Source organism: Rhineura floridana, chromosome 5 (assembly GCF_030035675.1).
Source record: "Rhineura floridana isolate rRhiFlo1 chromosome 5, rRhiFlo1.hap2, whole genome shotgun sequence".
Lineage (NCBI taxonomy): Eukaryota > Metazoa > Chordata > Lepidosauria > Squamata > Rhineuridae > Rhineura > Rhineura floridana.
The window spans coordinates 6,533,418-6,545,601 of record NC_084484.1 but is presented as its reverse complement, the minus strand read 5'-3'; the positions used below and the strand labels follow the sequence as shown (position 1 = coordinate 6,545,601).

Here is a 12,184-nt window from a genome sequence, read left to right as displayed (position 1 = left end):
ACTCAGCTGGACTATTCTTATGCTTAACTCTCATACCCTAAATTCTGGTTTGTATTATACCGTTTTGAGAAGATGCCAATGTGAAATCCAGAAAATAGAAACATACAGGTAGCTATTTTGATTTCCTTCACACATATTCAAAAGGAGTACTAGAAACCCACATGGATGTGCAGCAGTAACCAAGACAATGGAGACATGTTGCCCAGCCATTGATGTCTAGTCACTGAAAAAAGGGAGAGGAAACAGGTGATAACTGGGTAGAAGAGGATAATATGCCATTAGAATACATACTGCTAGAATGTAAACAGTAGGGTATCAATACACTCACTCTCACACACCAGCTAGGCTGGCCTGTCATGAAGGCACAGTTTACATAAATCAAAAGTGTGCTCAAATTGGTGCAAATGCAGCTGCAGTTTTCCATGACGCTGGTAGGTCAAAAAACTGGAGCTGCCAACATGGGAATAGGAGCAACTGAGCATATGTCACCAGTGTTCTTACCAAGCCTGCATGTATCCTGTTCACATGTTAATCAATGTAACCATGGAGGTGTGATACTTTGGATGTTTAATCTGGAACACATTGCATACCACTGTGGATATTGAACTATATCTCTGTTCAATTTGTTTAGTTGGGAGAAACAGCAAAAAAGTTCACTGCATCCAAACAGGTTCAAATAAGTTGGTTTATTTATGTATATCAGCAAAATGGAGGTCAGAACAGTAAATCAGCTCAGTGCCTTGACACACCAAATGCAATGTTATGGAAGGACAAGGTGGCTAATCATTGCAAGACTGCATAACAACATTGCCTGGACCAACAGTATAAACGTAACTTGTTGTTATGATAGAGACAGATGGAAGTAGGGAAGGAACAGGTAGGACACTAGTGATCTGGCAGGCTGAGCTGGAAGCCTGAATGCAGCAGTGGGGATGCTCAAATTCATGGACCAAGGGTAGAAGGATAGCAAGATTTAGGAGATGGAGGGGATAGGGAGAAAAGAAATAAATGAAATGCTGATACTGATGAATAATTACTTGTGCCAAAAGGAGGAGAAAGGAAAGAGCAGGTTTCTGGGTTCCACCAAAAGGATGTGAGGTACAACTGTATAGCAGGGGTCCCTAAGTGGCTAAGCATGTGGATGTGTGTCATAGTTCACTTCTCAATATTTGCAGACTGTGCCTTGTCTAGTATTTCACCAATACAAACATCATAATGTAAGATTAGGGACTTCCAGTAGTTCCAAAAACAATGATATTTTCTCAAGGCAGAACATTTCCGACAAATCAGAGGAAAATTCACTAATAGGCCCAAACCCCTTGTGGTTTAAAAACGTACCTGTAGCCAACAGACATTTCTATCAAACCTTAAAAAGCAGGGAAATTGGGCCGCTATAATGAAAGCGCCGGGGGAGCAGGAGACCTGACCTCTTCTCTGAGGTATTGTACTGCCCTACAAATGAAAGACCAATATAAATAGTGTTTGCATTATATCAAATTTGTAGCCAGAGTGGTCTAACAGTCAGCCCTTCTTCTGGTGAATGTAGCTCTGTGAATGGAATGGTCCATTGGACTCACCTGAAGGGTGATTTTCACAGGTACGTCTGCCATCAGATTGGACTTTACTGCCATCTAGCGTCCGAAGGCAAGAATGCACTAGAGTTAAAAGCTGGGGCTCGAGCCCCTCCCACTCCAGTCTTCATTTGCGACGAGTCCGAAGTGGTATATCTGACAGAAACAAAAGGCCAAAGGCCCCAGCAGCAAGGAAAACAGAAAGAAGAAAACTGGGAGAGGAAGAACTATAGAACTCTCAACTGAAAACACCGGTTTGAACTGAGGGAAAACAGGACAGAGTACAAAAACTATAGAATATAGAATATAAAATTGGAACAAGTCAGCCAAAAATCCCCCACAAGGGAGGGATGTGATGGCAGGCGTACCTGTGAAAATCACCCTTCAGGTGAGTCCAATGGACCATTTTCCACAGGTAGCCTGCCATCAGATTGGGATGTACCAATGCAGCCCCCTAATAGGGAGGGACTACTAGGTGTTTACTAATGAGAAAGGACATGTTGGAGGACACGACTCCTGAAGGAGGCGTCAGCCGAAGCAAAGTGATCAATCTTATAATGCTTCATAAAGGAGTTAGGGGTAGCCCATACCACCGCCCTGCATATGTCAGCAAGGGGAGCATTAGTTACAAATGCCGCCGTAGTGGCAGCTGACCTGGTGGAATGAGCCGTGATGTTAGACGGCACTGGTAAATTAAGGGACTGATATGCCAGGGAGATACAGGCTCGTAGCCAACAGGACAACATGGATTTGGAAACCTTTTTCCCCAAAGACCTAGGGTGAAAGGATACGAATAATGCTTCTGTCTGCCTGATGTCTTGGGTGCTAGAGAGGTAAAGCTTGAGTGCTCTCCTAACATCCAGTGAATGCCAGGCGTTTTCGAGGAGATGAACCGGGTTTGGGCAGAATGAAGGCAGCACAATATCCTGGCTACAGTGGAATACTGAGTTGACCTTTGGACAGAAAGATGGGTCAACCCATAGAATTACTGAGTCCTTATGAAACACACAGAGGTGACGGGCCGATGATAAGGCCTGTAGCTCCGAGATCCGCCTCGCAGAAGTGATAGCAATGAGGAAAAGGACTTTGAAAGATAACAGTCTGAGAGGCACTGAAGCAAGAGGCTCAAACGGAGGACACTGTAAGGCTTGCAAGACCTTAGAGAGGCTCCATGAGGGAAAGTGGTGGTGCACAGGAGGAGAGAGGCGGGCAGCACCTCTTAAGAAGCGTTTGATGAGCGGGTGAGCTCCAAGGGGGGCGGCCGATGAGGAAACGGACAGAATTGAGGAGATGGTGGAGGCATGGTGACGCAGAGTGTTTGGTCACAGTCCCAATGTCAGACCTCTATAAAGAAACTGTAGACCATGGTGTACGGAGGCGTGAGATGCCGGAAGGCCTTTGGAGGTGCACCAGATGGAAAAGGCAAGCCAAGTACTCTGGTAAATGCGAGTAGTTGACGGTCGTCGTGATGCTAAGATAGTGTCTATCACCCCCTGACAGAGTCCGGCAGTATTCAACTGCGTCCGTTCAAAAGCCAGGCCATCAGACTCAACCAGGTCGCGTCTGGATGCCAAACTGGTCCCTGGGTGAGAAGATCCGGCCTGACTGGAAGGGTCCAGGAATCCGCAACTGACATCGAGAGGAGGTCCGAGAACCAAGGTCTGCAAGGCCGGTATGGTGCTATCAGGAGAATCCGAGCCCCTTCGTGTCGGAGTTTCGTCAACGTCTTGCCCAGGAGGGATATCGGAGGGAAGGCATACAGGAGCCCCCCTGGCCATGGTGCTGTCAGCGCATCCACTGCTTCCACTGTTGGCTCTAGGTACCTTGAGAAGTAACAGGGCAACTGGGAGTTGTGTCTGGAGGCGAAGAGGTCCAACGAGAGGGAGCCAAACCGGATCTGGAGGAGGTGGAACACTGTAGGATGGAGCTTCCATTCTCCCGGGCTGACCTGCTGCCTGCTGAGCCAATCGGTGGTCACGTTTAGAACCCCACTGAGATGTTCTGCTCGTAAGGACAATAGATGGTTCTCAGCCCAGTCGAAGATTTGGGTCGCCTCTTCCTGAAGACTCCTGGACCTGGTACCCCCGTCTGTTGAGATGAGATTTCACGCAAACATTGTCCGTATGGATGAGCACGTGGAGCAGCGAAAACAGTGGCTGGAAGTGCCGAAGGGCCAGATGAGCAGCCCTGAGTTCCAGCCAGTTGATATTGTGAGTTAGGGCCTCTGTGGACCACACGCCTTTAACAAAGGTGGAGTTGCAATGGGCTCCCCAGCCAGACAGACTGGTATCTGTGGTGATTAAGACTCTGACTGGGTCCTGAAAAGGTGTACCCTTGCTGAGGTGTGCTGTCGTTGCCCACCAGCGGAATGAGTCCTTCAGGGATTTGTCCAGCAGAATCACACGATGGTTGGACTTGGCAATGTCCGCCTGAAAAGGTAGGAGGGCCCATTGTAGAGGTCTGGAGTGATGTCGAGCCCACAGGATGATGTGAATTGTGGAGATCATTGAGCCGAGAAGCTGTGCCAGGAGCATGACATCTGCCCTTGAGTGATGTATCAGGAAGGTTGCGCTGGTTGTGATGGAGGCAATACGGTCTGGGGACAGAAAAAACATGGCTAGAGATGTGTCCAGTATGGCCCCCAGGTGCTGGAGGCGCTGGGTTGGCTGCAGGTGACTCTTTTCGGCATTGATCAGCCATCCGTGAGAGTCTAGGGCCTCTAGGGTGAACTGGAGTTGGCTGTTGGCCAAGTCCTGGGAGCACGCTCGAAGGAGCAGGTCATCAAGATAGGGGTAAATATGAACCCCCTGTAGACGAAGAGTTGCCACCATGGTGGCCATCACCTTGGTGAAGACTCGAGGAGCCGAAGAGAGGCCGAATGGCATGGCACGGTATTGGAAGTGGTGCTGGCCTAGTGAGAATCTCAGGAATCGTCTGTGATCCGGGCAAATTGGAATGTGTAAATAAGCGTCCTTCAAGTCGATGGATGTCAGGAAATCCCCTTGTTGTAGTGTTTCCACAATTGACGCCAGTGACTCCATCTTGAAGCGGCGGTATTTGACGAAGTGGTTGAGAAACTTGAGGTCTAAAACCGCCCTCCATGAAGAATCTCGCTTGGGGACCGTGAAGAGAATGGAGTAGATGCCTTGCCGCCTTTCAGATGGTGGTACTGGCTCTATAGCTGCTATGCGTAGGGCGTCCTGCATAACCGTCCTGCGTGACTTGGAGACGGGCGAGAGGCAAAATCTGTCCGGAGGGGTCCACCAAAATTCTATGTTGTACCCATGAGTGAAGATGACCCTGACCCAAGAGATGTGTGTCAGAGTGAGCCAGGAGCTGGAGAAGAAGGAGAGTCTGCCTCCGATGGGAATGGCATCAGAACTGTCTGCGCTGATGGGCCCCTCTACCATAAGAGGCTGAAGGGGCTTGCCTGCCTTGATATTGGGCCCTGAGCTGGAAGCGTTGTCTGGGCCAGGGTGCCTTGGAAGGACAGAAATCTGTAGACCTGGCATCCCGTCCTCGCCCACCAGGTTGTCCCCTCCGAAAGGGCTGGAAGGAGCGGTAAGGAGTAAACCGCCAAAATGGTCTGCGGTCATCTCTTCTGGCTGTGGCTAAGGCAGGCTTACGATTGTCCTTGGGGTCAACCAGGACAGCTTTAAGGGCATCCTCACCAAAGAGCATGGAGCCCGAGTAGGGAGCCATGGACAAGTTAGTTCTGGCAGTAGTGTCAGCGTCCCAATGTTGTAGCCATAGGGTGCAATGAGCTACAATCTCAGCCGCAAGGGCCCGTGCATCTTGGTGTGTCGCGTCTAACGTGGCGTCAGCCACAAATGCAGCAGCCTTGTGTACCTTGAGTAGGCCCTTTCTTAGCTTGGCGGGATCCAGATTAGGGTTGTCCAGAAGGTCCTCAAGCCACATCATGGAGGCCCGTGAGAAGATGGAGGCGGCAGCAGAGGCCCGAATGGAGTGAGCGGATGCCTCGAGGTTCTTTCATAGGACAAAGTCGAGCCGCCTCTCAGAGGGATCCTTGAACTGTGAGTCTCCTTTTTTCAGGAGGAGAGACCGAGAAACAAGATTGGAGATAGGTTGGTCCACCCCCGGGACGTTCAGGAATGACATGAATTCCGGGGTGAGGGTATACAACTTGTTGGCCAATGGAGAGAAGCAGCGCGGGCAGAGAGGGCGGGCCCATTCTTCCCTGGCCAGCTTGTTGATGGGATCTGGTACCGGGATAAAGTGATCCACTGATTTGGGGGACATGAGAACTCTGGCACCCTTCACAGGAGGAGCAGCCGGTTGAGATTGTTCTGGTTGAATGCCGAGGGTGTTCATGACTCTGCGAGACAGAGGAGCGAAATCCGCCGGGTCAAAGAGGCGATAGGAATATTCCTCATCTGGGTCAGATTCCCCACTCCATTCGTCAGGGTCGGTCTGGAAGAAATTTAAGTAGTCATCCATCTGTGAGGGCTCCCCGCCCAATCTGCCCCTGACCACATCAAATGGGTTTGGTGAGGGTAGCGGGGCATCATCATGGCAGCCAGGTTGTCTTGCAGAGCTGGACTGCCGTGAGACTCCGGGTTGAGGGGATAGCTGTGGTGGAGGCTGAGGTTGCGATAGACACCCAAGCAGTTCTCACAGCTGTAGCAGAAAATCTGGAGTCAACTGCATCCCTGAAGGGGGAGGAGAAGGTACAGCATGTTCCTGTGTAGGTACGTGAGTCTGCACAGATGTAGGGAGAGGAGTTTGGCTGGGGAAGCCTTCGAACTCATCCTCTGATGACCCAGAAGGAGACTGAAAAAGCGCAGGTACCGCCTCTTGACGAGGTTTCTCCAGGATCAGAGGTGAGACATAGCGTGCCTTCTTGGGCGCACCGTGGCCAGACAGGTGTTTAGTCTTGGCTAAGGCTTTAGCGTGCTTATGTTTAGATGGTTTGTGTTGAGATGGGACAATGCCTTGCCGACTTGCTCCTGAAGGTTGTGCCACGTCTGGGTTCTGATCTGCCATGTCAGTGTCTGGATCACGCACACAATGGGGAAGGTGCTGTGACAGTTCTGAGCTGTACAATAGTATAGAGCAGGATGCACACTGGGGGGCACGGTGCCAAGTGAAATATGACAAGGTTCACTATGGCATCCCAAAAATAAGTGGGTGCACGCCCACAAACAACGTACTAATGCCAGACTAAGCAATCAGGACTCTAAAAAATAAGAGGAAGGTCGAGATGCAATATAGGCCACCAGCTTAGTACACGCACACAATGGGGAAGGTGCGAGACCGCTAATAACACTGCCAGGAAAAAGGGTGCTTTTTTCTAAAAAAGTGCAGCATGGCCAGGGCTAGATACACGCACACAATGGGGAAGGTGCGGTACCGCCAAAGTGCACTGACGAAACTAGGGCGCCACCAGCAGAAGGGGCTTACATCAAAACGTGGTGCACATAAAAGGATACACACACACACAATGGGGAAGGTGTGGTATCACTAAAATACAGCCAGCTCAAACTAAACAGGTCTCTCATATAATAATTTATTTATTTATTTATAAAACTTATATACCGCCCAACTAGCAATAGCTCTCTGGGCGGTGAACATAGATACAATAAAATACAATATAATACAAAACATCAGTCTAAAATCAAATTTCACAGTCTAAAAACAGCAAAGGCTAAAATCAAATTACAAACATTACAATCATTAACAAAAAATTAAAATGCCTCGGAGTAGAGAAAGGTTTTAACCTGGCGCCGAAAGGATGATTGTGTCGGCGACAGGCGAACCTCCTCGGGGAGACTATTCCATAGTTCGGGGGCCACCACTGAGAAGGCCCTTGATCTTGTCACTGCCCTCCGGGCCTCCCTATGAGTCAGGACCCGGAGGAGGGCCTTCGTAGCAGACCGTAGTGTACGAGCCGGTTCATAGCGGGAGAGGCGTTCCGACAGATATTGAGGTCCCGCGCCGTATAAGGCTTTATAGGTTAATACCAACACTTTGAATTTGGCCCGGAAGCGTATTGGAAGCCAGTGCAAGCGGGCCAAAACAGGTGTTATATGCTCAGACCGCTTCGTTCTTGTTAGCAGTCTGGCCGCCGCATTTTGCACCAGCTGTAGCTTCTGAACCGTCTTCAGAGGTAGCCCTACGTAGAGCGCATTACAGTAATCCAAACGTGAGGTTACCAGAGCATGTACTACTGTTGTAAGATCCTCCTTACTCAGGTAGGAACATAGCTGGGCTACCAATCGAAGTTGGTAGAACGCATTCCGTGCCACAGAGGCTACATGAGCCTCAAGTGACAGGGAAGAGTCTAGAACGACTCCCAGACTACGAACCTGTTCCTTTAGGGGGAGTGTAACCCCATCCAGGACAGGATATGTATCCACCATCTGATTGGAAAAACCATCCACCAACAGCATCTCAGTCTTATCAGGATTGAGTCTCATTTTGTTAGTTCTCATCCAGTCCATTGTCGCGTCCAGGCAACGGTTCAGCACATTGACCGCCTCACCTGAGGAAGATGAAAAGGAGAAGTAGAGCTGCGTGTCATCAGCATACTGGTGACAACACACTCCAAAACTCCTGATGACCGCACCCAACGGCTTCATATAGATGTTAAAAAGCATGGGAGACAAAACCGAACCCTGCGGGACCCCACATTGGAGTACCCACGGTGTCGAGCAATGTTCCCCAAGCACTATCTTCTGGAGACGGCCCGCCAAGTAGGAGCGGAACCACTGCCACGCAGTGCCTCCAACTCCCAACTCCGCAAGCCTCTCCAGAAGGATACCATGGTCGATGGTATCAAAAGCCGCGGAGAGATCAAGGAGAATCAACAGAGTTACACTCCCTCTGTCTCTCTCCCGACATAGATCATCAAACAGGGCGACCAAGGCCGTCTCAGTGCTGAAACCGGGCCTGAAACCCGATTGAAATGGATCTAGATAATTGGTTTCATCCAATAGCGCCTTGAGCTGGTCCGCAACCACTTGTTCCAAGATCTTGCCGAGATATGGAACATTTGCCACTGGTCTGTAGCTGCTGAAATCCTCTGGGTCCAGGGAAGGCTTTTACAGGAGTGGTCTCACTGCTGCCTCCTTCAGACAGCCAGGGACCACTCCCTCTCGCAAGGAGGCATTTATCACTTCCCTGGCCCAGCCAACTGTTCCCTCCTTGCCAGTTTTTATTAGCCAAGAGGGGCAAGGATCTAGTACCGAAGTGGTTGCACGTACCTGTCCAAGCACCTTGTCCACGTCCTCGAACTGAACCGACTGAAACTCATCCAACAAAACATGATAAGACTGTGCACCAGACACCTCACTAGGGTTAACTGCTATAAAATGAGAGTCTAGGTCCCGACGAATGCGTAAGATCTTATGCTGGAAGTGCTCAGCAAACTCATTGCAGCAGGCCACCGAAGTATCTACAGTGTCCTGAAGGCCTAGATGGAGTAGCCCTCGGACAACTCTAAAAAGCTCCGCTGGGCGGGAGAGAGATACCTTAATAGTGGCGGCAAAATATTGTTTTTTCGCTGCCCTCAAACTCTGAATTGCCTGAGAGCTCAGCAACGTAAAACTGGAAAAATGACGAAAATGAAAAAATGCCGAATAAAAAATGGCGGCTGCAAGGTCGTATAGCCTAAACAGAGCCCCATCAGGGCTTAAGGAGCAGCTGGGGTGAGCCGCAGCCGTATAGGGCCGCAAAAAAAAGCTTCTGTGAGGAAAAAACATTATCGAAGGTGTAGGAGAGGCGGCAGTGGCTCATCTCCGTCACTGAGGGAAAAAAAACCCAAATGGGGGCTAGAAGGCTTGAGCAGGCTCTTGGCGAGGAGAGCAAAAAACGCTGTCCTGGGGGCGCGGGAACGGGCGGAGTAACCATGAGGTAGCCGCAGCCGCAAGCTATCCTGTGCCGAGGCGGAATGGGGGGGCCGCAGCCGCGAGACCCCCTTAGCGGCCAAGCAGCAACCGCTGCTTGAAAAGCCCCAGCAATGTACCCCCGAAAAAAAACCCCAGACACCAAAGAGGAGGGGAAAAAACGCCAAGGAGAGAGAAGAAAACTACTACAGGAAAAAATACTAGAAAAAATGGAGGTTCCCGAAATAAAAAACAGAAAAAACAAAATACAGGAACAATAGCACACCCTCCAAGCACCAAGGTGGGGAGGGAAAAAAGGAGAAAGGCCAAATGGAATAAGAAATAACGGCTTATCTACGCTCTGTCCAACAATCTAACCTGCCTCGGACGAAGGCAAGAATGAAGACTGGAGTGGGAGGGGCTCGAGCCCCAGCTTTTAACTCTAGTGCATTCTTGCCTTCGGACGCTAGATGGCAGTAAAGCCCAATCTGATGGCAGGCTACCTGTGGAAAATAGGGCATCTTCTAACAACTCTCGGCACCCTTCACAAACTACACTTCCCAGGATTTTTTGGGGGAAGGCATGACTGTTTAAACTAGAATAAATGTCTGGCATGGGTGTGGTCCCCTGATTAGCCAAGCCAAACAGCTGTTAGTCTGGCTTTTAAAACACTGACAGCTGGTTCTTACTGAGCATGCCTGCACTATCGTAGACTCTAATGTTAAATTTCTTAAATTAATTAAAAATCAGCCATGCATTTTTTAAACTTTTAAATGGCAGAAGATGAAGGTCAGAGTATGGGATGAGGTCATTAATAGGATTACAGGTACTCTGTCAACATGGCTGATTTTTAATTAATTTCAACAAATTACGAGACCACTTACAGAAATACAGCCACTCTTGTGGCTGTATAATAACAGAGACAGAAAACAGGCAAGGGAATGGGATAGCAGAGGCAAAGCAAGACTAGGACAGGAGTAAATCGGGACAAAGTATCCTACACTTGAGCAACAAATGTGCCCAATGTGGGAAATGGAAGTGAAGGGAACTTAACTTTAGGAAATGCAAATAGATATTAATTAATCAATTAATTTGTATTATTTATTAAATTTATATCCCATCCTTCCTCCCAGTAGGAGCCTGTGGTGGCAAACAAAAAACACTCAAAACACTCTAAAACATCATAAAAACAGAATTTAAAATATATTAAACAAAACATGTTTAAAAAAAGCTTTTTTTAAAAAAAAAAAGGTTTAAAAACTTCTTAAAAACCAGTTCTGACACAGAGGTAAACTGGGATAAGGTCTCTACTTAAAAGGCTTGTTGAAAAAGGAAGGTCTTCAGTAGGTGCCAAAAAGATAATAGAGATGGTGCCTGTCTAATATTTAAGAGGGAATACCAAAGGGTAGGTGCCACTACACTAAAGGTCCACTTCCTACGTTGTGCAGATTGAACTTCCTGATAAGATATTTGCAGGAGGCAGAGCCAGCCCCAGATATGCCAGCGTCCTTGGGCACAAGCCTGCCCTGGGCCCTGGCGCTCCCCTTCCACAATTCACTGCAGGACAGCTGCCACATATCGCACGGCGAGAGCTTCAGAGCCCCCACCATTCCCTTGCACCAACCTACCTTTCTCGGCTGTTGTGCGGCTGCGTGCACAGCGCTGCTCTTAACCAAGATGGCAGTTGAGGTTTCCCTAAGGGGCTGAAGCTTCTGTTGCCATCTTGGCTCATGGCAGGGCATGTGTGCCATCAGCCAAGATGACGGCAGAGGCTTCAGCCCCTTAGGGAAACTTCGGACACCATCTTGGTTAAGGGCAGCACTGTGCATGCAACCGCACAACAGCCAAGAAAGGTAGGTTGAAGTGAGGGAATGGCAGGGGCTCTGGAGCTCTCGCCGTGCGATCCATGGCAGCAATCCTGCTGTAAATTGTGGAAGGGGAGTGGAGGGGCCCCTGTAGCCCCAGTGGCCCTCAGCCAGGGCCCCACCTGGCCACCCTTTGGAGCTGGCCTTGGCAGGAGGCCCTCACCTGCAGAGCATAGTGATCAACTGGGTATATAAGGGGTAAGATGGTATTTCAGGTATCCTGGTCCCAAGATGTATAGGGATTTGCACACCCAATTAAGTTACTTGTTACTGATTAAGTTAAGTAATTAAGTTACTGATGGGGTTTGTTGTTGTTATGTACCTTCAAGTCGATTATGACTTATGGCGACCCTATGAATCAGTGACCTCCAATAGCATCTGTCATGAACCAACCTGTTCCGATCTTTTTAAGTTCAGGTCTGCGGCTTCCTTTATGGAATCAATCCATCTCTTGTTTGGCCTTCCTCTTTTTCTACTCCCTTCTGTTTTCCCCAGCATTATTTATTTTTATTTTTATTTTATTAAGCTTATATACCGCCCGACTAGCAAACAGCTCTCTGGGCAGTGAACATAAAAACATATACAATAATAAAATTACAGGATCTAATACAACAAGTATATAAAAGTACACCATCTAAAATAAAATTACAACATTTACTCAAATTAACTTAGATTAAAATGTTTGTGTTTTTTATTATTGTTTTTTCTAGTGAACTGATGGAGTAGTGCCAGTCAAAAAGAGGCTTTTGTTCTTACCAGGGCTAATGAAAACCAAACAGAGGCTCATGAATGTGTTGGCAATTGGCAAATGATCAGGAGCATAATTAGTTGTTAGAGCTTGGAAGTAATTAGTTACAAAAAAATGAATTACTAGTGATTTATTACTTTTTTGAGGAATGAGTGG

The 12,184-nt window shown here is 48.5% G+C and overlaps 1 protein-coding gene across 3 annotated transcripts in view; it reads right to left on the bottom strand.

Moving 5' to 3' along the window:
- Nucleotides 1-12,184, bottom strand: part of VWA8 (von Willebrand factor A domain containing 8) — a 271,730-nt gene that overhangs the window by 44,674 nt on the left and 214,872 nt on the right. The window lies entirely within an intron of this gene.